Source organism: Pithys albifrons, chromosome 5 (genome assembly GCF_047495875.1).
Source record: "Pithys albifrons albifrons isolate INPA30051 chromosome 5, PitAlb_v1, whole genome shotgun sequence".
In the NCBI taxonomy this organism is placed as follows: Eukaryota; Metazoa; Chordata; class Aves; order Passeriformes; family Thamnophilidae; genus Pithys; species Pithys albifrons.
Window position 1 is genome coordinate 73,638,152 of NC_092462.1, and position 25,150 is coordinate 73,663,301.

General features: G+C 47.6%; 1 protein-coding gene across 2 annotated transcripts in view; it reads left to right on the forward strand.

Annotated features, from left to right (window-relative positions):
- PTPRA (protein tyrosine phosphatase receptor type A) overlaps positions 1–25,150 on the forward strand; it is a 131,152-nt gene that overhangs the window by 30,357 nt on the left and 75,645 nt on the right. Inside the window, exon 2 of one of the 2 annotated variants that reach the window (XM_071557060.1) lies at positions 573–710. The exons of the other annotated variant lie outside the window; for it this stretch is intronic. The gene's annotated coding sequence lies outside the window, so the exon portion shown is untranslated. The remainder of the gene's footprint in view (positions 1–572; positions 711–25,150) is intronic. 2 annotated transcript variants of the gene reach the window in all.

A 25,150-nucleotide genomic window follows, 5' to 3' on the forward strand; every position in this document is an offset into this window, starting at 1 on the left:
CTTGGCCTCCAGAAGGGTTTGTGTGGTTGAAACCTTTGTCCCCTTTTCCCACTGATGCTGTTTGACCTAACAAGTGCCCTGCTCCTGCCCACAAACCTTCCCCTCCCCAGGAAAAATGAAAATAAGGCTGTTTTTAAGACACCAGTCTAGATTTGAATGTAAAATGAAGATCTTTCCATCCTCAGACCAAGTGATGTATGTTCCTTGTCCTCTCAATTTGTGACCAATTTCTTTGTAGTTAATTAGCTTCTGGTGTCTTAGCAGGCTGCATAAACTTGGATTATTCCCCAGATCCCTTGAACTGTGGTCTTCAGTCATCTTCTTGACCACCTCCATTTCTTCTGCAGGCTGGTGTTCCTCCAGCTGTGCTCAGAATACTTGGATAAACTTATTTTATATGGAGATTTCATTAGTGGCTGGGACAATCTCGGTTATATGGAACAGTCAACCACAATGAAACTCAAATAGCTGGGGCAGGAAAAAGTCTGTTTGTTTAATATGAGTGATCTGTGTAGAATAACTCCCCCATCTTGGCACAAGCCATTATTCACTGGATGTTCCTCTCTTTCCAGGGTGCATCGAGAATAATCCTCAGCCTTAATAAGGATTGATTGTTTACTCCTCATCGTTGTCCCGGTTTGATATTAATTGGGAAAAGCTCTGGCCGTCGCCTTGGGGAGGTGCAGAGGTGAATGAACGTCCCTCTTAAGGTACAGTAGAAGCATTGATGAGGTGTTTGGGATATGGAGGTGATGCTGGTGTAGCCTTTGGAAGTTCCAGGGTGTGGAGTTTCCTCATGGATTCACATCCCTCAGTCTTACATGAGGAATCCTGTGCTCCATCATTCCTTTGTTTGATCTTAATGAACCTGGTCTTCTAAAACTGGGAGGTGTTGTGTTGGTTTTGATGCAAACTTGAACAAGTGCAGCGTTTTCTCTTTATTTACTTGGAAGAATCTTTCAGTTTTGAAACTTTTGGGGTTTGTTGTGAGATTTGTAGAGTTTGGGCATCGATATTTCCACTGTTTTGAGAGCTTTTCTTAAGTTTTATTCTTCTCATCTACACAGACCAGTGTTAGACTGAAATACACTGACCTGTACTCTTCCCTTGGCACAGATGGGCACAGAATTCTGGCATGGGTGATTTATTAAGGAAAGAGGGGAAAAAGCCCAGAATCTTTCTGAGGAAAGGAAGGTCATGGAGTAAGAAGGAAGGTCATGGAGTAAGAAGGAGCATTACTTGGGTTGGTGAGTTAAACCCCAACATCCATCAGGGAGTTTGTGGGAAGTTTTTCTGGTCAAAGTTCTTCCCGTGGTCTGACTTGAGGAAAAGATTGAGGAATGCTTTTAAAATTTAAAAATAAAAACCTTACTGTCAGATTTCTTGTGGGGTATTCCAGAGGACTCATTCCAGCCCAAATGGATTCGGTGCTCGGATGGTGCTGCTGGAGGAGCAAATGGAGATGTGTGTGTGAAACCTAAGGATTTGTATAATCCAGGTCTTCTCTTAAAGCATTTCTTGTTGCTGTGGCTTCCACAGATTCACCCTGTCTGGAGGAGAAGTTTGTATTTGTGGTTTGATATTTCCTTCAAGCTTGTACACGGGGTCCTGCCAACACTGCCCTGCTTCACAAACTTGACCAATTTATGGTTTCATATAAAAATTCTTTGAACTCTTTGCAAACCTGCTGTGGTACCTCCGTGCCAGACCGAAACCAATCTGAACGTTTAGGGATGACTAAATCCTTCCCTTTGAATTTGTCTGACACTTAGGGCAGAGTTCCAGTTCTCTGTGTGTGTTTCTCTCTGTACTTCACTGAATTTCATGTTGTGTTTTGCTCTGTGTATTTTTGAGTCTTTTTTTGCTCTCTTTTTGATTTGGGGAAAACTCCTATTGAAGAAAACGACTGAATTAATCCTAGTAATTGGGGCTGTCCTGTGCAGGGCCAGGAGATGGAGTTGGATGATCCTTGTGTGTCCCTTCCAAATCAGGATATTCTGTGATTCGTGATTCTGATTTACTGACAAGGGGCCAGCTGCCCTAGAAGGACATTCTCTTTGGTGCCTGTTTTCTCCATAGCTGGACCCAGAAAAGGATTAAGTTCAACGAGACTAAAGTTTGTGTATGATGCTCAACGTGAACCTTAATAGCCCAAATCCCATTTATTATTCAGGTTTTGCTGGGATTAAAAAAGCCTTTTGGAGCAGCAAGAGCCTGGATGTGCTTGTCGAGGCTTCTGAGCTGTTTGGGGTTGGAAGGTGGCAATTCATTGCCAGCTGGAATCCTCAGTGCCCTGGGATTGGCAGGATGTGCCTGAAACCACGTGGAGAGGAGCAGCCGTGGGCTGATCACTGTGGCCAGTGCTGTGACTGGGCAGGTTAAATGGTCCCAGCAGAGCTGCTGTGTGTGGGTGCTTTGTCTGGCAGAGTGAAGCCCCACATGTGGCTGTGACTCTGTTGGCTGGAGTGAAATAGTCCCACAACACTTTCCTTCTGCAGCAAAATCATAGAATGGACTGGGTTGGAAAAGACCTCCCAGATCATCAAGTCCAACCCTTGGTCCAACTCCAGTCCCTTTACCAGATCATGGCACTCAGTGCCACAGCCAATCTCAGCAGAAAAACCTCCAGGGATGGGGAATCCACCCCCTCTCTGGGCAGCCCATTCCAATGCCTGAGCACTCTCTCTGCAAAGAAGTTTTTTTCTGCTCTCCAACTAAAATTTCCCTTGGCAGAGCTTGAGCCCATCGTGCCCCCTAGTCCTGTTGCTAAATCCTTTTGGAACAGGACAGCAAGGTCCACAGCTGAGATCCTGGGGCTTGCCCAGCTGTCTCAGGTAGAGTGGGCTGCCAGGTAAGACTGAGAGGTGAATTCAGAAGATTCCAGAATGCCAGAGGTGTTTGTTTTACCAGGAGATTCTTGGCTCCTGTGGGCTAAACTTGGTTGCAATAATGCCAAGGTCATGGGTTCAATCCCCTGTGTGGGCCATTAACTTAAGGGTTGGACTTGATGATCCTTGTGGGTCCCTTCCAGCTCAGAATAGTCTGTGAACTCTGTCTGTGAAAAGGTGTTTTGGGCAGAGTGTTTTCTCCCTCTGAAATGGGGCTTATGAATTGGCCACTGTGAGCTGGGAGGGCCTGAGCAGCCTTTTATGCTTGTGTTTCATTATCCATCACTTCCTGATTGGTGTCACAGGGCCAGAGCATTCAGATTGGGATCATGTGGGAGAGAACTAATGCATGAAGTCTATACAAAGCTGTCCACTCAGATGGATCTCTGGATTTCTGGGCTTTGTTTGCACAGGTCACATTCACTTGTCACAAGTTGCTGTCCTCTTTTTGTCAGCCATTTCAGCAGTGTCACACATTTATTCCAGCTCAGATGTGGCACAGGCTGTGGAGCAGTAGGAGTGCTACTCATAGGAGTGCTGGGAGACCAAGGAATTTGTGTTTGCAGAAAGCAGGTGAGAAGACTTGAAAGCTTAGCTCTAAAACCTCCATTACATCCTAAAAAGTTCTGCCTGTGTAATTGGAAACTTTGGGTTGCTGGACATTGTGGTGCTCTCAGGTCTGGTGGCACCTCTGAATGGAGGTCACAGTGGTCTCAAATCAAAACTGGCTGAACTGGAAACACTGGAGAGGGGGAAGGAGGGTAGAAACAGGACTGGAGTTGGACCAAGGGTTGGACTTGATGATCTTGGAGGTCTTTTCCAACCCAATCCATTCTATGATTCTGTGATCTGTCCTAGAGGGTGAGTGCGAATCATAGAATGTTTGGGTTGGAAGGGACCCTTAAAGGTCATGTTGTTCCAACCCCCTGCAGTGAGCAGGGATATAAAATTGTGGAATCACAGAATGGTTTGGGTTGGAGGACACCTAAAAGGTCATCCATTCCACCCCTTGCTGTGGGCAGAGACCTTCCAGAAGACCAAGTTTCTCCCAGACCCATCCAACCTGGCCTTGAATCCTGCCTTTCCTGGCCAGGGATGATTGCACTGGTTCATTACAACCTGGTGTTCCAGGGCTTTGCTGTCTGTCCCACTGGGCAGGACAGTTTCATCTCCCAGGTTTTTCCACCATACTTATTTTCATGATCCCAACGAGTTTACAGGAAGGATAAGGGGGAAGAGTCCTCTGTGACATGCAAGACTTGCAGTAAGAACAAAACCAGGTTCATCTCCTGGTCCTTAGACCACCAGACCCGCCTTAGCCTTGTGGAAATAGTTGTGTTTAGGGAAATCAAGGGCCTTGTTCAAAAACACCAGAATTTCATTGGAAATTCAGCTTTCAAAGTTCACAGAGCAGCCACCTCTGCTCCCAGCAGTGGGTCAGAAGCTGCTTTTTGGGGATTGTTGCCAAGGAACGTTTTTTGGATACTCTTCCATGTGTGGTGCAAAGAGCAGGACGGGAGGTCTCGATTTGAGCTCTCAATGGTAAAACCACAGAGGGTTTGACAGGGAGTGTTTGGATGCCTCGTTCTTGGCCTTTCCTGTTTGGGTGTTTGGGCAAACTCTTGCCTGGGCTGGCTCAGAAACTTCATCTGACTTTGTAGCAAAGCTGAATTTTCTACTGAACAGGAAAGGTTTTGGGGATTGGAACAGCTCTGTTTTTTGGATGGAATTCTCCAACACATTGACTACACCCAGTCTGTATTTCTGAATGAAACTAGTCCTGAACCTTTCCTGCAAGGGCAAGAATATTTATGGAATCATGGAATGCTGTTGGTTGGAAGGGACTTCAAAGCCCATCCAGTCCCACCCCCTGCCATGGGCAGGGACACCTTCCATTGGCCCAGGTTGCTCCAACCTGGCCTTGGACACTCCCAGGGATGGGGCAACCACAGTTTCTCTGGGCAACCTGTGCCAGGGCCTCAGTAGCCTTAAATTTTCCTGACATTTTCCTTAAAGCTCACATTCTTCTTCCATGTTTGCCCTCTCTGTGGTCTTGATGCTCATGTTACCTCTCGGATTGTAAGAGGGAATGGGGTGCAGGTCACCTGACTCACAGCACCCTGGACTGACTGAAAACCACTTTTGAAAAAACTTCAGTGGAAAAAGGAGAAAAATCTCTTTCTTATTGTAAAGGCCAACTCAGCATCTTTTTTTTTAAAATCCCTGTGAGAGCAATTTGTCAGAAGACATTGTGGGAAACAGAGATCTGACCCTGCTGGAGCAAAGCTGAGCTTGGGCACTTCCTTGGTTTGAGCTCCTCTGTATCACCAACAGGAGCAGAAATCTTTTTATCAGTCACTGCACAGGATAGGAAGGATTAATTTCCCAAAGGATGGGGTTTCATTCTCCATGAGAAAAGCAGACACACTGGGAAGTTGGTAGGCCCAGACAAGTAGGTGCATGTACAAGGGTGAATACTCACCTGTAGGTACAGAGAGAGCTTTCCCAAATCACCCAGAACCTGAGAAAATGGAGATAAAATCAAAAGGCAATTGCAGTTAATTATGTTTTCAAGACAGCTGGAGATTGGCTGGAATCCTGTGGGATTTCTGAGGCCTTCCAGTGCAATTTTGGGCTGAGTGTGGGAAGGAAGGTTTGGGTGCTGTGGTTGTGGGTGTCTCAGTTGTGTCTGTCACCTGTTGCTGGTGTTGGATGGGGACAGTTTTGGGGCTGGGGATGGCATAGGTGTCACCACCAACACACACCTTCTCATGGCAAATTCTTCTTACAAGTTTTGGGTTTAGATTAAAAAAAAGCAACAAAAGGAGCATTTTTTGGCATTCCTGAACATCACTGTTCTTTTTCCACCCGTGTACTTTCCCATTTCTTCCCATCCTCACAAAAATCTGGCCTGCATTTTGTGTTCTGGGCAGTGGGAAAAAGCCACATTCCAAGAAGTCTTTGGTTTATAGAGGAATTGGGATATGACCAAACAAATGCCAGATGTTGGATGTTCCAGGGGTTGCAGGTGAGCTGGTGTGAGGTAACAGATGTAGAAATCCATCACAACAGTTAAATGTCTTGTTTTCTATGATGTGATGTTGGGAAACAAAGGAAGAGCCTTACTTTAATTCCAGAAAACTCAAAATCTTAAGGGATTTAATGGTGGGAGATAACGAAATTCACAAAGCTGTACAGGAGAGCATTTCTTGCTGTGCCCTTTTGTTCCTGTGGGAATTGAGGCCAGGAAATGCTCCACTAACTTCAGAATTTTGACCAACCCAACTTTTAGGTCTAAAACCACATTGTAACTGTCCCATCAAATGAAATCCATCAGGGAAATTGCCCTGCGTGATTTTAGGGCTGTTCATTTGAATGTTGTTCAGGGTTGGACTTCACCAGCAGGAGCATGTGATGTTATTAAAAAGTTAACACAGGTTTGTTTTTATTCCCTTAAGATGGCAAATCTTTCTTCAAAGAGTCATGAATTAAACAAGACAGTGCCTCACAGCAGGTATTAAGGAAAAAATAATAATTAAAAAAAAGCCTTTGGAATGGGCTTTCCCTCTGGCACCTTCACTCAGGTTCTGCAATCAGTAATTCAAAGGAGGTTTTGTGGAAAGGGGAGGTGAGATGCAGGAGCTGATATGACTCCCCCAAGGGTGAGAACTTTGAGAGCATTAATCTCTCTAATTCCAGCTCAACACTTCACTGTGAGATCATTATTTTGTGTGATTAATCTGTGCAATGCCTGCAAAGCCTCTAAAGCCATAATGCTACCCATGCACTGAGGAATCCTACTGTGAGCTGGAATATCTGGGAGCCTTTTGCCATCCTGGACACCTTTTTTACTTGAACTTTGAATACAAGGAAGCTTTCCCTAACCTTGGTTGGTCTTACTCTGATCTAACCATCAGGGCTGATACAGTTTTCTTTGTTTTGAATAGGGACAAAGAGCTCTCACTGCAAAAATCAGCTAAAATGCTGATATTTGATGGGTACAGGTACAACAGTAGCCATGACAATGTCATTCATAGTTTTCATACAACTGTCAGTCAAGTGGTGTTGTTCTTTAGCTGAATTTCTCTGCTGGTTTAAAGGTAAACCAGCAAGAGAAACAAACCCAACACAAAAGAGATTATAAGTCGGAGTTACAAGTCAATAACAATATTTCAATAAATGCAATGGCACAAAGAGAAATTGGGTTTAACCCCCAAACCCAGCAGTGTAACCCACCCCCTGGGGCACAAACACAGGGGGGTTTGGTGGCCCCTGTGCTGAGCCCCACGTGGTTCCCCCAAGTCCAAAGGCAAAGGAAGGGACAAACCTGTTGGTGCAGATGATGGCACAGTCTGGGGGAGAGTGGTGGGCTCCTCCTGTCCAGGTTCTGCTCCTCCTCTGGATCCCATGAGTGGTCCCAGAGGCTCCCAAACCCCAAGATTCCATCCCCTCAGGTTTGGGTGGGAGCCCCCAGTGCCTCCCCCAGGGCAGGGAGTTCCACACTGAGGGATCTGACTCTGGGAGTCAGGGGGGATTTTGGAATGGTTGCTGGCCCCTGAGCAGAGCTGAGCCCTCAGGTGGGTGTGGAGGTGCCAAGGACTCCCTGCAGGGCAGTTCTCCCAGCTCCTCTGCCAGGCTTCTTTCCCAGCCAGCTCCCAGCCTGAGGGCTCAGCTGTGCCCTGGGCAGCTGCTGCCAATGGGCCATTGGGAACAGTTGGTGGGCAATGAATGGAGGGTGGAGAATGCCCAGCTTTGGTCACCCCCACACAGGGATAAACTGGTCCCACCTGCTGAACTGGGACGATTTCCTACAGACAGGAGTGCACTAACAGGACACAGTCTGGGTTTATTGGCCCCTCCATCCCAAATAACCTCCTGAGCCTCTGAGCAATTCCAGCCACGTTCAAGAAACCTCAAAACCTCCAAAACTTGCAAATTCTGTGGAAACTGAGTAGCAGGGAGACTGAGTGGAGAGATCATAAGACTTCCCAGACCTGATGCAAAGTCTGCAGTACAAATTTGGCTCTTAGGTAATCCACATTCGATTTCTAGGATGACGCCAACTCCTCAGTCAAGGTCATGGTGTTACCAAAACCTCACATGTGATGCTGGGCAGTCACTTCCCCCTTCTGCTGTGTTAACCCCAGTTTTATGTAGGATGACATCATCTCTCTGCTTTCAGAGGCAGGTGCTGCCTCTTTCCCAGGCTCCAGCAGATTTGCCAGCACCACCACCTCTGGGGAGAGGCTGAGGGAGCTGGGGGTGTTTAGCCTGGAGAAGAGGAGGCTCAGAGGTGACCTCAGCACTGTCTGGAACTGCCTGAAGGGAAGTTCTGGCCAGGTGGGGGTTGGTCTCTTCTCCCAGGCACTCAGCAATAGGACAAGGGGGCACAATGGACTCAAGCTCTGCCAGGGGAAATTGAAGTTGGAGAGCAGAAAAAAATTCTTTGCAGAGAGAGTGCTCAGGCATTGGAATGGGCTGCCCAGAGAGGGGGTGGATTCCCCATCCCTGGAGATTTTTCAGCTGAGCTTGGCCGTGGCACTGAGTGCCATGATCTGGTAAAGGGACTGGAGTTGGCCCAAGGGTTGAACTTGATGATCTGGGAGGTCTTTTCCAACCCAATCCATTCTATGATTCTATGACCTCACCTGTCTGAAATGCCATGCCCCATGCCCAGAGCATCTCACACATCCCACTGCAAACCGTGAAATTGGAGATTCAGCCCCACTTTGATGCTGCCTCAGCTCTGGGAGCAGCAGAACTAATGTGGCTCAGCATACTAATGAGGAAGATGTTTATCCTTCAGTGCCTGGCTGGGGATTGAGCTTCATCCTTGAAAAAATTCCTGGGAGCCTGGTTTTCCTCTCAGAATGAGCCTTGTGGGGTCCTTGGCAAACAACCAGTGTTGCAGCAGCAGAGGAAAACCCCAACTGTCAGAGGAATAGCCCCAAAATTAAATCCTCCAGATAATTTATTAAAAACCTTAAGGAAGGAAGGAGAGAGGAGGGCTTGGTCTCTTCTACCAGGCACTCAGCAATAGGACAAGGGGGCATGATGGGCTCAAGCTCTGCCAGGGGAAATTGAAGGTGGAGAGCAGAAAAAAATTCTTTGCAGAGAGAGTGCTCAGGCATTGGAATGGGCTGCCCAGAGAGGGGGTGGATTCCCCATCCCTGGTGGTTTTTCAGCTGAACTTGGCCATGGCACTGAGTGCCATGATCTGGTAAAGGGACTGGAGTTGGCCCAAGGGTTGGACTTCATGATCTTGGAGGTCTTTTCCAACCCAGTCCATTCTATGATTCCATGACATGGAAATATTTGTTTTTCATGGGGAGAAAGTGAAGAGGAAACTGAGAAGAGGCTTAAGCTGACAAGTCACCACAGGGATAAAATTAAGATGTTCACACTTGGAGCATCTCTTGGGGGCATCAGGAATGTTGGTATTTTCCTTTAGGAAATCCCCTTCTCTGGCACTGTCACATGTTCATTTTAAATGGAAAATACGAATATGGGTGAAAAGTACAGCTTTTAACCTTCTCTGGTCTTGATAGAAAAGCATTTAGAGCTAAAAGCTGGTATTGGTGGTACCTGGAAATACTGACTGGAAAAGTGTTTATTGAGATCAAGCCTCTTTATAAAGACAGGACATCAAACCCCAGCAGGTTTGTTGGGTACCACGTCCTGCAAGGTTTGCTGGAAGGGACGTATCAGTTACACTCCTCAAATGTGTAAACTGGACAGTTCAAATTCTCTAGAAGAGAGAATTGTACTTGCAAGGGTAGGTTCCACCAGGAGGGGAGATGCCATGGACAGAGAGTGTGTGTGACAGGGTGTGGTGTGGTGATTTCTGTGAATTTGGGTGATTTCACACCACTCTGGACACCCTGGAGGTTGGCCAGGCTGGAGATGGCAAACCTTTGAATGATGCGTGATCTAATGGCTCAATTACTGAAAAAATCACAGAAGAAGGTTGGGAAAGACCTTCAAGATCAAATCCAGCCTTTGACCACGTTGTCACCCAGCCCAGAGCACTGAGTGCCACATCCAGTCATTTCTTGGACACCTCAAGGGCTGGGGACTCCAAACCTCCCTGGACAGCCCCTTCCAATGGTAAACAACCCTTTCCATGGAGTAATTGTTCAAAATGAGATGGTCTCCTGCATATCTCTCCTCTTGACTCCACTGAAGGGCCTCCAAGAGCAAAGATGGTTCTGCTTTAGATGCCCTCAGCTGTAAAATGGGCATCAAAAATCCCAAACAGAATCACTTGTCCACTCCACATCCAGCTGGGATTTGTATATCCCTGTTCTGGACTTAATTCCACTGAGAAATTTAAATTCCTGCAGAACCCATAGCAGCACCTTGACACGATGCTGAGTGGGAACCCAAAGAGTTTTAAGGGCCTGACTGGAAATCCCAACAAACAAGAACTGTTGGCAACCAACTTGCAAACCTAAATCCTCCAGGAGCACAATGAGCTACAATTATAGCAGCTTTCCCGGGTCAGGAAACGAAGGCAGCGACTGCCGTATTCCTGTGTGTGATATTTCTGACACACAATGTTATCTTGGGGATTGTTGCCTCGGCTTTTATGTGGTGTACTGAGGGTGGGGCCGAGGTTAATGCTCCTCTTAATGGGTTTTCGTGTTCTTAATTTAGACTCTGAATGCTGTCGTTGGGTACTGAGTGAGCAGCAAAAATTATCTGTGCTGTTGTGGTGTTGTCACATCTGTGGGGTGGGGGGATGGCTCCAGCTACAGCTCAGATCACCCAGGTCTTGGATTTAGAATAATAGAATCAGTTGGGTTGGAAGAGACCTCTGAAATCATCAAGTCCAACCCTTAATCCAACCCCACTTTGATTACCAGATCATGGCACTGAGTGCCACAATTTACCCCCTGAAAGCTGAGTCACTCTGGTTTTGGAGGTTTCTCCTTCTTATGCCATGTTGAAAAGCCCTGAGAACCCAAATGGATGGACTTGCCCTAAAACCAGACCTGTCTGTAGAGGCTCAGAGGTGACCTCAGCACTGTCTGGAACTCCCTGAAGGGAAGTTCTGGCCAGCTGGGGGTTGGTCTCTTCTCCCAGGCACTCAGCAATAGGACAAGGGGGCACGATGGGCTCAAGCTCTGCCAGGGGAAATTGAAGTTGGAGAGCAGAAAAAACTTCTTTGCAGAGAGAGTGCTCAGGCATTGGAATGGGCTGCCCAGAGAGGGGATGGATTCCCCATCCCTGGAGGTTTTTCAGCTGAGCTTGGCCATGGCACTGAGTGCCATGATCTGGTAAAGGGACTGGAGTTGGCCCAAGGGTTGGACTTGATGATCTGGGAGGTCTTTTCCAACCCAATCCATTCTATGATTCTATGATTTAAACCCAGCTGAGCTTCAGCTGAGAAAGTCTTCACTTGCTCAAACTCACCTCTGGCAGAACGTCTTTAATTCACCCAAAATTTCTCTTTCTGGGCATGTGTTCTGGAAATGCAGTGGAAATTAGTGCAGAGTCCCTGGGTTTGTGGTTATAGGGCTTTTTGTCTTCATAGAATCATAGAATTATTTAGGTTGGAAAAGATCATTGAATCCAACCATTCCCCCAGCACTGCCAAGGCCACCACTGACCCATGTTCCCAAGTGCCACATCCCCATGGCTTTGAAATCCCTCCAGGAATGGGGGACTCCACCACTGCCCTGGGGAACCTGTTCCAATGCTGACCACCCTTTTCATGAAGAAATTTTCCCTAATATCCAATCTAAACTTCCCCTGGCATGACTTGATGAGGCAATTTCCTCTTTTCCTCAAAATATAAAAAAAAAGTAAGAAAAATTAAAACCCCAAACCACCACAGCACCCAAACCTCTTCAACTTGCTTTGTTTGGTGACCATTCCTAAAATACTTTTGCTCACCAAAGTTATGGAAATAGGCACCACATGTGTCTGAGTGTTTAGTTCAGGGTTACAGCTAAATCAAAAATGAAGAAATATGGGAGATTGGCTTTTTTAAAAAGAATTCTTCAGTGTCTGGTTAGAGCAGGAGAAGGTGAGGACAAGCACTGCTGTCTCCTGGCTCAGGTCTCGCTGCTGCTGGTGGCTCCCCTGGGACCATTCTGCTCTAGCCTTTTTCAGTGAGTTAAAAGTTAAAATTCTGGGGTGTTCAGCTTCCTAATGGCTCAAAATGCTTATTTTTGCATGAATTTAAAGTCAGAAAGTTCCCCAAAGAAGCTGTGGTTGCCCCATCCCTGGAAGTGTCCAAGGCCAGGTTGGACAGGGCTTGGAGCACCCTGGGCTGGTGGGAGGTGTCTCTGCCCATGGCAGGGGCTGGGACTAGACAGTCTTTAAGATCCTCCCAACCCAAACCATTCTGTGATCCTAAAAAGACATGTAGTGACAGTTTCTGTTTCTAGAAACCAAAATTTCACAGCCATCATGGAGTATTTACAGAAGAAACACACACAACCATTTTGCTGTGGATGGAACTTCCCTTTTATTTAGGATGTGCTCAGCTCACAAATGAAAAGCTTTTTTGCTACAGTGCATTTGCTTTTCTCCAGCCAGCCAGACAAGACTGTGCTCAGGAAGCACCAGTGGGCTGGTTTAATTTTATAACAATTAAAAAAAAACACTTCTGAGAGAGCTCTTCATGTCGTGCTTCCTCCCTTCAGGACTCCAAGTCTTTCACAAAACTGAGCACATCCCATGGGGCCACAGCCATCCCAGGGTGGTGGATTGAATGACTTAAGTATCTTTTTTTGGTCTGATTTGTGACTGTAGCTTTAATTTATTGCCTCCTCTGTAAACCACAGATATGTTTGTTATTTGCAATTACATGGTAAAATAAAAAAAAAGCAGCTTTATTTGGATTTTTCAGTCATTCTTGCTCTTTGCCTTGGCATTTGTTGCAGTGAAATCCTTTTATGAGGTTTGTGGAGGGAGCTGGGTTGAAGTAGCTTCTCAATGGGACACGTGACAGGCAGCAGCCCAAGGAGGGGGATGGATTGGATATTAGGGAAGATTTCTTCACCAAAAGGGCTGTCCAGCCCTGGCACAGCTGCCCAGGGCAGTGGTGGATCCCCATCCCTGGAGGGATTTCAAAGTCATGTGGATGTGGCACTTGGGGACATGGACCAGTGGTGGCCTTGACAGTGCTGGGGGATGGTTGGACTCAGTGATCTCAGAGGGTTTTCCCAACCTTAAATGTTCTGTGATTCTGAGGATAACAATGAAGGTTTTATCCCTTCATGGAGAGTGGTTAGTGCAGCCTTCACCCAGGTCAGTTTTGCACATTAAATAATTAAAATTTTTCCCTTTTCCTTTTTTGCCCCAGAAACTCACAACTGAAATTTAAACACACACAAGAGCTGTACTTCAGTTTCCTTTAAAAAAAGTTGTCCTCATTATGGGCACCTCATGGTCTGATGATGGTCACCATATGCACATACCTTGAGTCAACAGCAAACTTTGTTGTCATTTAACACAACTTTAAAAAGTTTACACTGAAATTTTCCTGCACTTGCAATATTTTCTCTGTTTTGCTTAACTGAATCTGATGGATTTTCATTTTTAGGGTGGTGGGAAACTTGTGGTCCAGATCCAGGGATTAATGAAAAAGTACTTTGGGAAAAAAGTATCAAATGGGTTTTTGTGTTGATTCTGAATCCATCAATCTCTTGTTAAAGCAGAAAGAGGGGTTGGGCAGAGAAGCTGTGGCTGCCCCATCCCTGGAAGTGTCCAAGGCCAGGTTGGACACGGCTTGGAGCACCCCGGGCTGGTGGTAGGTGTCCCTGCCCATGGCAAGGGTGGAACTGGATGATCTTTGAAGTCCCTTCCAACTCAAACCATTCTGTGATTCTCACAGAACTCACAGGACACAGTTACCAACTTCACCCTTCAAGTGGTACTGATTTTGGGAAGGTCTGCTCCCTGGATTTCAGCCTGTGGTGAGAAGGCATCTCATCCCCAATGTGCTGGAGTTGTAGGCTCAGTGCATTTAGCAGCCAGACATGAAAATAATTAGATTGTTCATAAATATCTTACTAAATTTAAAAAATCTAGCCCAGTCTGCTTTCCTATCATTACTTTCTGCATGCACCAAAATAACATATGCCAACATGAACCCTGGTGGCAATGGGGAAGGATTGAGTGGGAGAAAATGAGGTTATCTCTTGATCAGAATTGTAGCAGCTCAATGATAATATTTTGATTAGGAAAAGTATTGCAGTGTGCCCTAAAGAGGCACAGGCTCCTGGTGGTTTCTGTGTCACTGGAGTTGTTTGAGGAGGGTTCAATCCCACATGGCTTAAAAATACCAAACCACTAAGACCAGAGGATCATCTTTTAACAACTCTGTCATCTGCTTTAAACTCTTTTTACTTGTCCAGCCTGAGTGCTTGGAAGGAAGCTGGGGCTCTCCACGAAGTGCAATTGCTGTCTCTGCCTTGCTCCAGCCACCTTTCATGCAGGAGAGAACAACTTGTGAAAATGCCCTGGAGTGAAAGGATTATCAGCACAGGAGGTCAGGGTAGTCTCAGGGCTGCAGCCATGGCTGCTCCTGTTTCCATTTGTCCTGGGCATGGAGATGAGGTGGCTCCAGTTACAGAATGTCTTGGATGGGAAGGGACCTTAAATATGATCCAGTCCCACACCCTGCCATGAGCAGGGACACCTCCCACCAGCCCAGGGTGCTCCAAGCCCTGTCCAACCTGGCCTTGGACACTTCCAGAGATGGGGCAGCCACAGCTTCTCTGCCCAACCCATGCCAGGGCCTGCGCACCCTTCCAGCCACCAATTCCTTCCCAATATCCCATCCATCCCTGCCCTCTGGCAGTGGGAAGCCATTCCCTGTGTCCTGTCCCTCCAGGCCTTGTCCCCAGTCCCTCTCCAGCTCTCCTGGAGCCCCTTCAGGCCCTGCCAGGGGCTCTCAGGTGTCCCTGGAGCCTTCTCTTCTCCAGGTGATCCCCCCAGCTCTCCCAGCCTGACTCCAGCCCAGAGGGGCTCCAGCCCTGCAGCATCTCCGGGGCCTCCTCTAGTCCCTCTCTAACTGTTCCATGTTTTTCTTCTGCTGGGGACTCCAGCAAATGCCATTGTTTCAATGTTTTGGCATGACTCTACAATCCTTGGTGTTGGATCTGAGTGGAATTCCTGAGCCTATCCCAAGCTGCCTTCCCCCCACACCGCTGGAAAATGAGGAATAACCCAAGCACATCAAAGGAGCTGCACAGGTGCAGAAGGTGGTACATGAGATCTGCAGGGTACATGTCTCTTGTTCCTCCCTGACCTGCCCTGGGCACACTCCACACACTCCCTGCCTGCCACGGTGAGCACCTTTCTGGTGTTGAAAGGCTCTCCATCTTTCCATCACGTGGCTCAGGAAGCAGTGGCAGCTGATGGATATCATAGAATCATAGAATGGATTGGGTTGGAAAAGACCTCCCAGATCATCAAGTCCAACCCTTGGGCCAACTCCAGTCCCTTTACCAGATCATGGCACTCAGTGCCACAGCCAATTTCAGCTGAAAAACCTCCAGGGATGGGGAATCCACCCCCTCTCTGGGCAGCCCATTCCAATGCCTGAGCACTCTCTCTGCAAAGAAGTTTTTTCTGCTCTCCACCTTCAATTTCCCCTGGCAGAGCTTGAGCCCATCGTGCCCCCTTGTCCTATATGGCATGGCAGATCATGGCACTGTGCCACCAGCCTCAGCAAAGTCTCTCTTGCTGCTCCTGCTGTTTAAAATCGAGGATAAAAGGCAGGATCTTCTAAAAAGGAAGGTCTGAAGGTGATGCCTGCACGCAGCTCTCTCTGTTGTAGTTGTCTGTACTTCTGATGTCCTTCTCATCCTCCCAAATCCAAAGGCTTTGGGGCAGCGTTTAGCAAAGGACTGCAGTGCACAGATCATGTGGCAGTTTATCACCAGGCTGCATCCAAAGGAAAAGAGAAACCCTTTCCTCATGAAAGGGAGAAAAAGGGATCAGGCTTTGCAGGAACCAAGAGCTCTTTGAAGCATCACGGTGCCATCGCTGGGAAAATTCATGGGGAACTCAAAGTAAGGGCAAGAGGAGCGCTGAGCACCACGGGGTTGGTGTTAAAGCCCCCAGTTTGCCCTTTCTTTGGATGCTGGAGCAAATGGTGTGGGCAGGAGAAGTGGCAGAGCCTCTGCCTTGGGATCAGGAAAGCTGCTGATTGACTTCACCAACTATTTTCCTGGTGAATTGAGATGGTGACAGAGATAAATGATAAGAGCTCTCCAAAATGCCTGGAGGTTCTTTGGGAAGGGTGGCAACTGGATTTCTGGGCTCTGAGGGAGCAGCCATGGGGGAGTTTATCAGGAAGATAAATCCAGGATTAGTGCTTGGATGTCTGCTGGTATAAACTCACCGCTGGGATGTGCAACAGCAGCTGGACAAACGGTGAACTGGATACAGTGAAAATACCCTTGAATTAGTTAAAATAAAACTAAACCCTCAGTGCCTAAACTAGTTCTGCAGGGAGAAGAGGTGGAGATGGGAAAACTGGGAGAAGCTTTGACACCCAGCGATGAAAAGCCGTTTCCTGAGTGGGAGGCTGGAAGGAGGATCCTGGAGGCTGGAGTAACATGGGAACGCTGCCTTTCCTATTGCCCCCCACCTTCCCTCCTCCCTGGGTGATATTTATTATTTCACTTGGGTTATAACTTCCTCGTTGGCTCATGGGGGCCGTGGGAAGGGGAAAGAAATGACACTTGCTGTCTTTGCAGGACGTTGGGAAGAGCTGCAGGTTTCAGGTTGGCTTCGAGGTCTTGGTGTCGCCAGAGCTGTAGAAATTAAGGTGCTTCCCAGTGAACTCCTGCAGGTTCCTCGGGTGAAGTAACCTGAAACCTGCCATTTGGGGTGTGGCAGAGCAAGATTGCAACCCGTCCAGTTTTGCTTTGTAACGTGCAAAAAGGCCTGTTGGGGTTTTTTAGCACTTTTTTTGGTCTTCTAGGTTTGGAGTGGCTGGATGGGTTTGGGTGCTCCCAAAGCTCAGGGGACTGAGGGTGGCTGTGCTTTGGTCACCTCCAGAGCCCAGTTTCCCTTCACACAGTTACAGGCAGGCAGGAAATGGTTTTCTTGTGCAGCCAGCCTGGTTTTCTCAACAGCAAAAGCTCCCTGGGTCCTGCTGGGAATCCTTCCAGCTCCGTCACCCCCGCGCCGCTCCGTGAAATTCCTCCGGAGCAACTTCCAGCCAAAGCTTGAGGTCACTTGGCCTCACCTGGCTCTGCACGATGCTCCTTGGACTTGAAAACCCCCCAAACCCCAAGCAGCTTTTCCTGCACCTTCTCATATCACTGTGCAAAATGTGGCTGTCACACCCTCCAGCTTCCTTTTAGGTTTACCCAGTGCTGGGCTCTGAGTGCCTTGAATAAAGGGATTTATGCTGGGCTGTGGCACCAGCAGCCTTTCCTCCTGGCATGACCAGACTCTCAATGTGATATTCAGAGCTGTAAAACACTCCCTGACAATAGCTGGTGTTGTTCAAAGAGTGGCATAAATAATCGAGGGCTTTTTTTTTCCTCCTTTTTTTTTTTATTAAAGAAAAATAACATCTCACAGGCTGGCCAAGGAGGTGAAGGGCTGTTTGCAGGAACAGTGTTGGAACATGGAGAGGGAGGAAGGGATGATATGGAAAAGGGGGACTTGAGGTTGTTTTCTAGAAGGGTTTGGACATCATGGCACTGGGTGGTCTCCCAGACAAGGCGCTGGGACTCAGAGAATCTGCATTTATACAGAATAAAATAATTCTGGTTTTATACAGAATAAAATAATTCTGTGATCCAGGTTTTTGTAGTGTGATAGGGCTGGAGCTGCCTCAGCAGTTCAGCCTTTTGCTCCAAGCAGGATCAGTTCTGGGACCCTCAGACAAGAGAGACACTGAGGGGCTGGAGCTTGTGCAGGGCAGGGAACGGAGCTGGGAAGGGGCTGGAGCAGCAGGAGGGGCTGACGGAGCTGGGGGGGCTCAGCCTGGAGAAAAGGAGGCCCAGGGGGGACCTGCCAGGAGAGGGGAGAGCCAGGGGAATGCCAGGGAACAGGAACAGGAGGAGAGGGAACTGCTTCAAGCTGTTCCAGGAGAGGTTTAGGTTGGATTCTGGGAAAATTTCTTCCTGGAAAGGGTTGTCCAGCCCTGGCACAGCTTCCCAGCGCAGGGGTGGAGTCCCCATTCCTGGAGAGATTTAAAAACTGTGTGGATGTGGCACTTGGGGACATGTGTCAGTGGTGGCCTTGGCAGTGCTGGGGGAATGGCTGGACTGCATGATCTTAGAGGGCTTTTCCAACCTTAATGACTCTGTGATGGTGCTGAGGGCTTTTATCTAGCTGGGTCTTGAAAACCTCCAGGATGGAGATTTCCCAACTTCTCTGGGCTACCAGCTCGACTGACCTCACGGTGGAAAAGCCTCTTCCTCCTCTTCAACCATCTTGTTTCATTTTCTGCCCATCATCTCATATCTTCCTGCCCTGTGATCCTGTGAGAACTGGGCTCTCCCTTCTCCCTGCCCTCCCTGGACATGCTGGAAAGCTGCTGAACCCCTTTTCTCACCTGATTCTGGTGGCTGAGTGTGCCCAGAGAGAAAAAGAGAAAAATATCTATTTGTGCACGTAGCTCAATTTTTCCCTTGTCTTTCCATGTGTTCCTGGGTCCATCCAACCCCTGGTGTGTTCACAGATCAAACCCAGGGTGTAATACTTTTCTGGCTTCATTTAATGTTTCTCAACTGATAATCAGCTAAATTAAAAAAATTAAAATTTGTTGAAGAAGTCTGGGTTAGGAATTTGGTGATATTTCTTCCCAGGTCATTAGCCTACGTCTCTAGGTGACTTTGGTCCTTCTGAAACTTCAGTGGAAAACATGTATTTTTTTTAATTTTGCTTCAGTCTTTGCATTCCTTGTTGTCAGTACCTAATAGGTGACGTGATCTCAGCATTATTTGGTCAATTAGGAGTGTTTTTGGTGCTGTGACCTGAATACAGGGCAGAGCAATTGCTGATTTAACCCTTTTCAACATGATTTTTCGGTTCTTTCTCATAATTCTTTTTAAAAAACTAAAGATTTCATCACTAAAGCAGCTTCTTCCTCGCTGATTTCTCCAATACTGTGCGAAAAAAAAAGCACTGAAACAAACGTGTTTTGTACAGTGAATGTGCAGAGGGAGAGGCTTTTGTGCATCCTTTCCACTGAAGCTGACCCCAACTTCTTTTATTAAAGTGGTGTATTTGTAAAAAACTGATTTAAATATGGATGTGGGGTTTTTTTAAATGTTTTAAAACTAATCTTAAACTGAGGGAAAAAACCCCTCTGCAGTAGTTGTGGCCATGCCCAGAGTCTGCCCGGCACGTGCCGTGGGTATGAATGAGCGCCGGCAGTTTTGTCTCCGGGCTGGATTAGGCACAGTTGCTACTGGAAACTGCACAGCCTGGCTCAGGGAGGCTGTTCCTCACCAAGAGACAGTCCCTGCCCATGGCAGGGGGTTGGAGCTGGGTGAATTTTAAGGTCCTTTCCAACCCAAACTAGTCTGTAATTGTATAAAAGGGTGATGAGGATGTGCCCTGAGACCATCCCAGCCCACGCCCATCCAGCATCCCTAAATGTCCCTCACTGCCTTTTGACCTCCAACATCATCCGGGGGGGGCTTTTTCTTTGAGCTGAAACGTTTTTACCTGTATTTCTTTAGGAAAAATCCCTTTTCAGGGTCAAACCCCACCAAGTCAAGTTTTTGGCCAGGATGGGTTTGGGTTTTGACTCCGCCGCCCGCACGGGAGAGTGTCGGTCCTGGAGCAGCGATGGTGGGTTGGTTTGGAGATGTAAAACAAAAGCTTTTGTGCACCCTGGTTGGTGTGTGCTGCTTTCTGCTGTTGGGAGGGGAGCACCAGCCTTGTTCTCAGCCCTTTCCTGCCCTGGCCTTCCTGTGAGCCCATTGAAGTGGCTCCTGTCAATCAATGGTGCTTTCAGAACGAAGCCGTGGGATAAAGCTCCAAACTCTCTCTGTGTCAGCTCAGCAGTGGGGACTGCACAGCCCAGCATTATTCTGAGAAAATCCAAGATGAAATCACTAAAACTAGTTCTATTGGACTGCTGGACCTTAGTTTGTCTGCAGTCACTTCTCTAGATGTCACACACCTTCCCAAGAAAAGGGATTTTTGTATCTTCAGAAGTCTTCAGATTTTTGTATCTTCAGATTCTCTGATGGCTGAAAGAAATAGAGATGGACTCATTGGCAGTTTTGAAATAAGGATTTTGAATTTATACATGATTATAAGAGCAGGATCCTCAAGAGTAGATGTGGTTTATGCTCTTTTAGAGATGGGTCCTGTGACTAAATGATTTATATTTTTCTGCCAAATCTCAGCACCCAGTGGGTTTCCGTCCTTTCCTCTTTCCATGGACCTCCAACTAACTGGAGAACTTTGCCTCCACAAGTGTAGCTTTCCCCTGTCCTTACAGACCATTTGCTACCAACGATATGGAGATCTAGAGAATCACAGAATTACAGAATATGCTGAGTTGGAAGACACCCCTCAGGAGCATCAAGTGCCTGTACAAGAGTCACACCATGTGGCTGAGAGTGTTGTCCAAACACTCCCTGAGCTCTGTCAGGTTTGGGTGTGCAGAGCTGCCCATGGACAGGCAGTTTTGCAGAGTCATTTTTGCCTGTCAGAGGAGTTGGACTTGATGGTCCTTTTGGGTCATTTCCAACTCAGGATATTCTGTGACTCAATTCCATGATTCTCTGACCTGCAGCAGAGCTCAGGTTATTTTCCTTAGGAAAATAATGTGAATTTGGGAGCTCTGGGGTCCTATTCACACTTTCTGGACTAAGTCTACTAAAGCCAGGTTTAAACTGCAGCCTTGCTCTGTGGAGAAGGGACACGATGAGTGTGTTGTCCCCTCCAGTGGTAATTACTGGGAGCTCCTGTGTGTGGTGTCTGCAGAGAGGATGTGGCATTTCAGTGCCCAGAAGGGCTTATAAAAAAGGGGAAGAGTGACTTTTTAAGCAGGCAGATTGTGAAAGGACAAGGGGGATGGTTTTAAACTAAAAGAGCAGAGATTTAGGTTGGCTATTAGAAGGAATTTTTTCCCTGTAAAGGTGGGGAGGTCCTGGCATGGATTGGGCAGAGAAGCTGTGGCTGCCCCATCCCTGGGAGTGTCCAAGGCCAGGCTGGACAGGGCTTGGAGCAACCTGGGCTGGTGGGAGGTGTCCTTGCCCATGGCAGGGGTGGGACTGGATGACCTTTAATGTCTCTTCCAACCCAAACCATTCCTTGCTTCTCTGATGCCTTTTGCTGTGGGGAGGTCTCCCCTCTGGTGCTGTCACAGGCAAAGCAAAACACATTCAGGTTTTATTTCATCCTGGAAGGATATTTTAAGGTAAGACTGGCAGAGCAGTGGAGTTGAGATCAGAAAAGGTGTGGAATCAGTGGTGAACACTGGAGGTGGGAGATGCAAGGCTTTAGGCAGCCGTGTATTTCAGAGAAGGCTCAGTGAACTGAGAACACCCTTATGAAAACCAGGCCTTAGGAAGAAGCCCTTGAAGGTGAACTGACCTCCTCATCATGGGCTTGGTGGACAGAAACCACATGGACAAGTTCTCATCTCCAAGTTGCCTCCTCAGCTAAGTCTGCCCTCCCAGCCCAGAAGTGCTTCCTGGGAGAGGAGGGCAAAGTACCCAGTAAGTGAATCCTGGGTTGGGTTGCTTGGCCCACAGAAGGTGTTTGCTTTTAGTGTTTTTCTCAGATATTTGCTCATGTTTTTTGTCATCGAGTGTGGTGCTTGAGCAAACCCCTCATGATTTCACCTCAGGAGGTGCTGCCACTGTCAGTAGCTCTCCAGGCAGCTTTTCCACCAGGACCAGCTTGTCCTTTTCTCTGTTGCCAGAGAAATCCTCAGCCCTTCCAGAGCAATGACCTCCAGTATGTACCTATATCCCTGGAATTCTCCCTTGAGCCCCATTGTGCAATAGGGACCATGATTCCACGTGTCTTATGATTTTGGGTGTTGTGTTGGAGAATCAAAGCCCTGGTTGAGGGAACCTGTGGTCTGACTATCCAGTTGGACAAGCTCAGCTTTCCCTGCAATTCAAATAGGCTCTGCCAGAATGTTAATCATGCCAGGCCCCATAACTGCCTTTTTAACTCCTTAGGAACACGCAGGGTTTCCAAGACACCATCACTCTCCTCTTTTAATGGAAAACAAGAGCTTGGAGTTTGTGTGTCCATCACCTACTTATTCCCTTGGGAAGCTTTTATGGCTGTAGTGTGACCTTTGGGATAATCCAGAACATTTCTGCACAGCTCAGGAAGGTCCTTTCCTCCCCACCTGCCTTCTCATAGCTTCCCCCTCCTTTCCCACCTCCCTCTGAGCAGTTTTTGCCTTTATTCAGCCCAGAAGCTCCTCTGCATATTTGAAGTCGACAATTTGATATCTGTAATCCCTTGGCACTTGAATTGTGTTTTCTTGTTCTCAGTTTGTGGCACTTTCCTAACTAAATTCAACCAGCATAAAAGCATCTAGAGAGAGCAAATCCAGTTTATTGTGAGTATCAACAATATTGGAGAAACAGCTGTTCAGAGCAGGGAAAAACTCCCTGAAAATCATTATCTCATTTATTAGAAGGAAAATAAGGGCTTCAGGTGTCAGAGAGAGAGAAGGAATTGTCTCAAATTTGGTTTGTTGTGGTATTGTGGGAATGTAAGTGCACTTAGTCCCAGCTGGAGTTGTGGCAAAACCTGTCCCCTGGAAATTCTGGAAGCTTTGTTGTTGATTTATCCGGATGCAGAGTCCAACCCTGTGTGCTCCCAGAGTACCATTTCACCATCTGTAAAAGTTTCTGCAGCAAAACCTCCCTTTGAATAGGGAAGGTTTAGGATACTAAGGAAAATAGGCATAAATTAGGGTAAAACCATTTGGGTTTGTTCACGCTGCAGGGCAATAGTGGGAATAGAAAAGGAAAATTAATCTCCCTTTTCCCAGGAGACGACCATACCTGGAGCATTTACTTTCCCTAAGAGGTGGCAGATGGATTTCTTTGTTTTTTCTTAAGCTTGTGAGGCATCCAGGATTTTGGAGGAGCAGCTGTGTATCTCAAGAGTTAGATTTAAATCTTTGATTGTAGCCTGACATATCCCAACTGCTGCTCCTGGTGGACCAAACCCATCACCTGCAGGATCTTCTGACCCCATCCTGGATAATTTCAGTGCACAAGGGTCTCCATCAGGTGTGGTGGTGAGACTGTGCCTTGGCTAATCTCAGGCTTAGAGGCAAAGCCAGGCTCCTGCTCTTAGCCCAGAGTGTCCTGCTGCTGGGCCTGGAAGATTATTGACCCCTTGGAATGAGAGGAGGCCACTAATTTGATCCCAGGGCTGGTGCATCTCTGTGATGAGGTGCTGGGAGGGTGAGAGAGCTGGAGGTGCTCACCTGGAGAAGAAAAGGCTGTAGGGAGACCTTAATGCCTCTTTCAGCCTAAAGGGGCAATGAGAGAGATGGAGAGGGACTTTGGAAAAGGGTCTGGAGGGACAGGACAAGGGGAAATATTTTAAACTGAAATTGGGTTGATTTAGATAGAATTTACTGAGAGGCTGGTGAGACATTGGCACAGGTTGCTGAGAGAAGCTGTGGCTGCCCAATCCCTGGAATTGTCCCAGGCCAGGTTGGACAGGGCTTGGAGCACCCTGGGCTGGTGGAAGGTGTCCCTGCTCATGGCAGGGGGTGGGGCTGGATGGTCTTTAAGGTCCCTTCCAACCCAAACCATTCTGTGACTCTATGATTTTACAGTTTTATGTTGTTGGGGGTCTGAGTTCTCAGCACCTTCACTGCTAATTTATTTTTTAAAGCTTAGGTAATCAATCACATCAAACAAATCCTGGTAGCTAAGGTAGGAACAGGGTATCTCTGTGGGGAGGCAGTTCTGGTTGGACACGCACTTTAGCTTGGGAGAAGGACCTGAGTGAATTTGATCTTAAAATGTGCAGGTTTAAGTGAAAAAAAAAGAAAAACTAAACCACTTAGAGCAGCATTCTGTATTTTAAACAAAGAATAGAGAGGTATGGAGTTGACTTCTAGACAATCAAACAACTTCTTTTGCTGCTGGGGCAGGGTCTTTATTAGTGAGACAAACCAGAAACCCCTGGAGGGAACTGAGACCTCTTCATTTGTCTGACGACCACAGGAGATCACCGTGATGGATTAAAGCAAAGCTCCACAGCTGCACAGAACATCTGGCACCACAGCTCAGGCAGAGATTTTCCATCCAGAGGAGGTCTCGTCAGTGACTTTTGGCTCCACTTTCCATCTCCAGTCTGTCCAAAGGTTACAGAATTCCCATGGAAGGACTCCTTGTGTGGAGTTGGAGGGATCCTGCTACCAGTAGGATGAGCCCCACAGGTTTATCCCTCCTGCAGGAGCTTCAAAACTCTGCCAGGATAAAAAATCAGCTCCTGGATCTTTCACTGTTCAGTGGAATTTGTGTGGAATGGACCAGGAGTTGGCTCCTCCAGGGCTGCACCTCCCGAAATTTGCCCCTTTGTTTTCTAATAACACACTTAGTGCTTCCAGACCTGAGGCACAAAAGGGTTTGTGCCACAGTTCTCCTGGTCCTTGGCTCTGCTGAGTCCCCACAGTTCTCCTGGTCCTTGTGTTTGCTGAGTCCCCACAGTTCTCCTGGTCCTTGGCTCTGCTGAGTCCCCACAGTTCTCCTGGTCCTTGTGTTTGCTGAGTCCCCACAGTTCTCCTGGTCCTTGGCTCTGCTGAGTCCCCACAGTTCTCCTGGTCCTTGTGTTTGCTGAGTCCCCACAGTTCTCCTGGTCCTTGGCTCTGCTGAGTCCCCACAGTTCTCCTGGTCCTTGGGTTTGCTGAGTCCCCACAGTTCTCCTGGTCCTTGGCTCTGCTGAGTCCCCACAGTTCTCCTGGTCCTTGGCTCTGCTGAGTCCCCACAGCTCTCCTGATCCTTGGCTCAGCTGAGTTCCCACAGTTCTCCTGGTCCTTGGCTCTGCTGAGTCCCCACAGTTCTCCTGGTCCTTGGCTCTGCTGAGTCCCCACAGGCTTCCGTGGCGTTTGGGGTTGTCAAAACTCTGGGTTTAATGCAGCCTAAAAGCTACAGCAGGGCAGACATGATTGTTTGATGCAAAGTGCTCAAATCCACCACAGAGCACAGCCTGGTTCTGCAGCATCCAAAGGGTCAGTCCCTTCTCTTTTTGGAGTTACTGCAGGGCAATCCCTGCTGTGCGTGGGGGGTGTTGTGTTAAGCCATTTATAAATAAATATAAGCAAA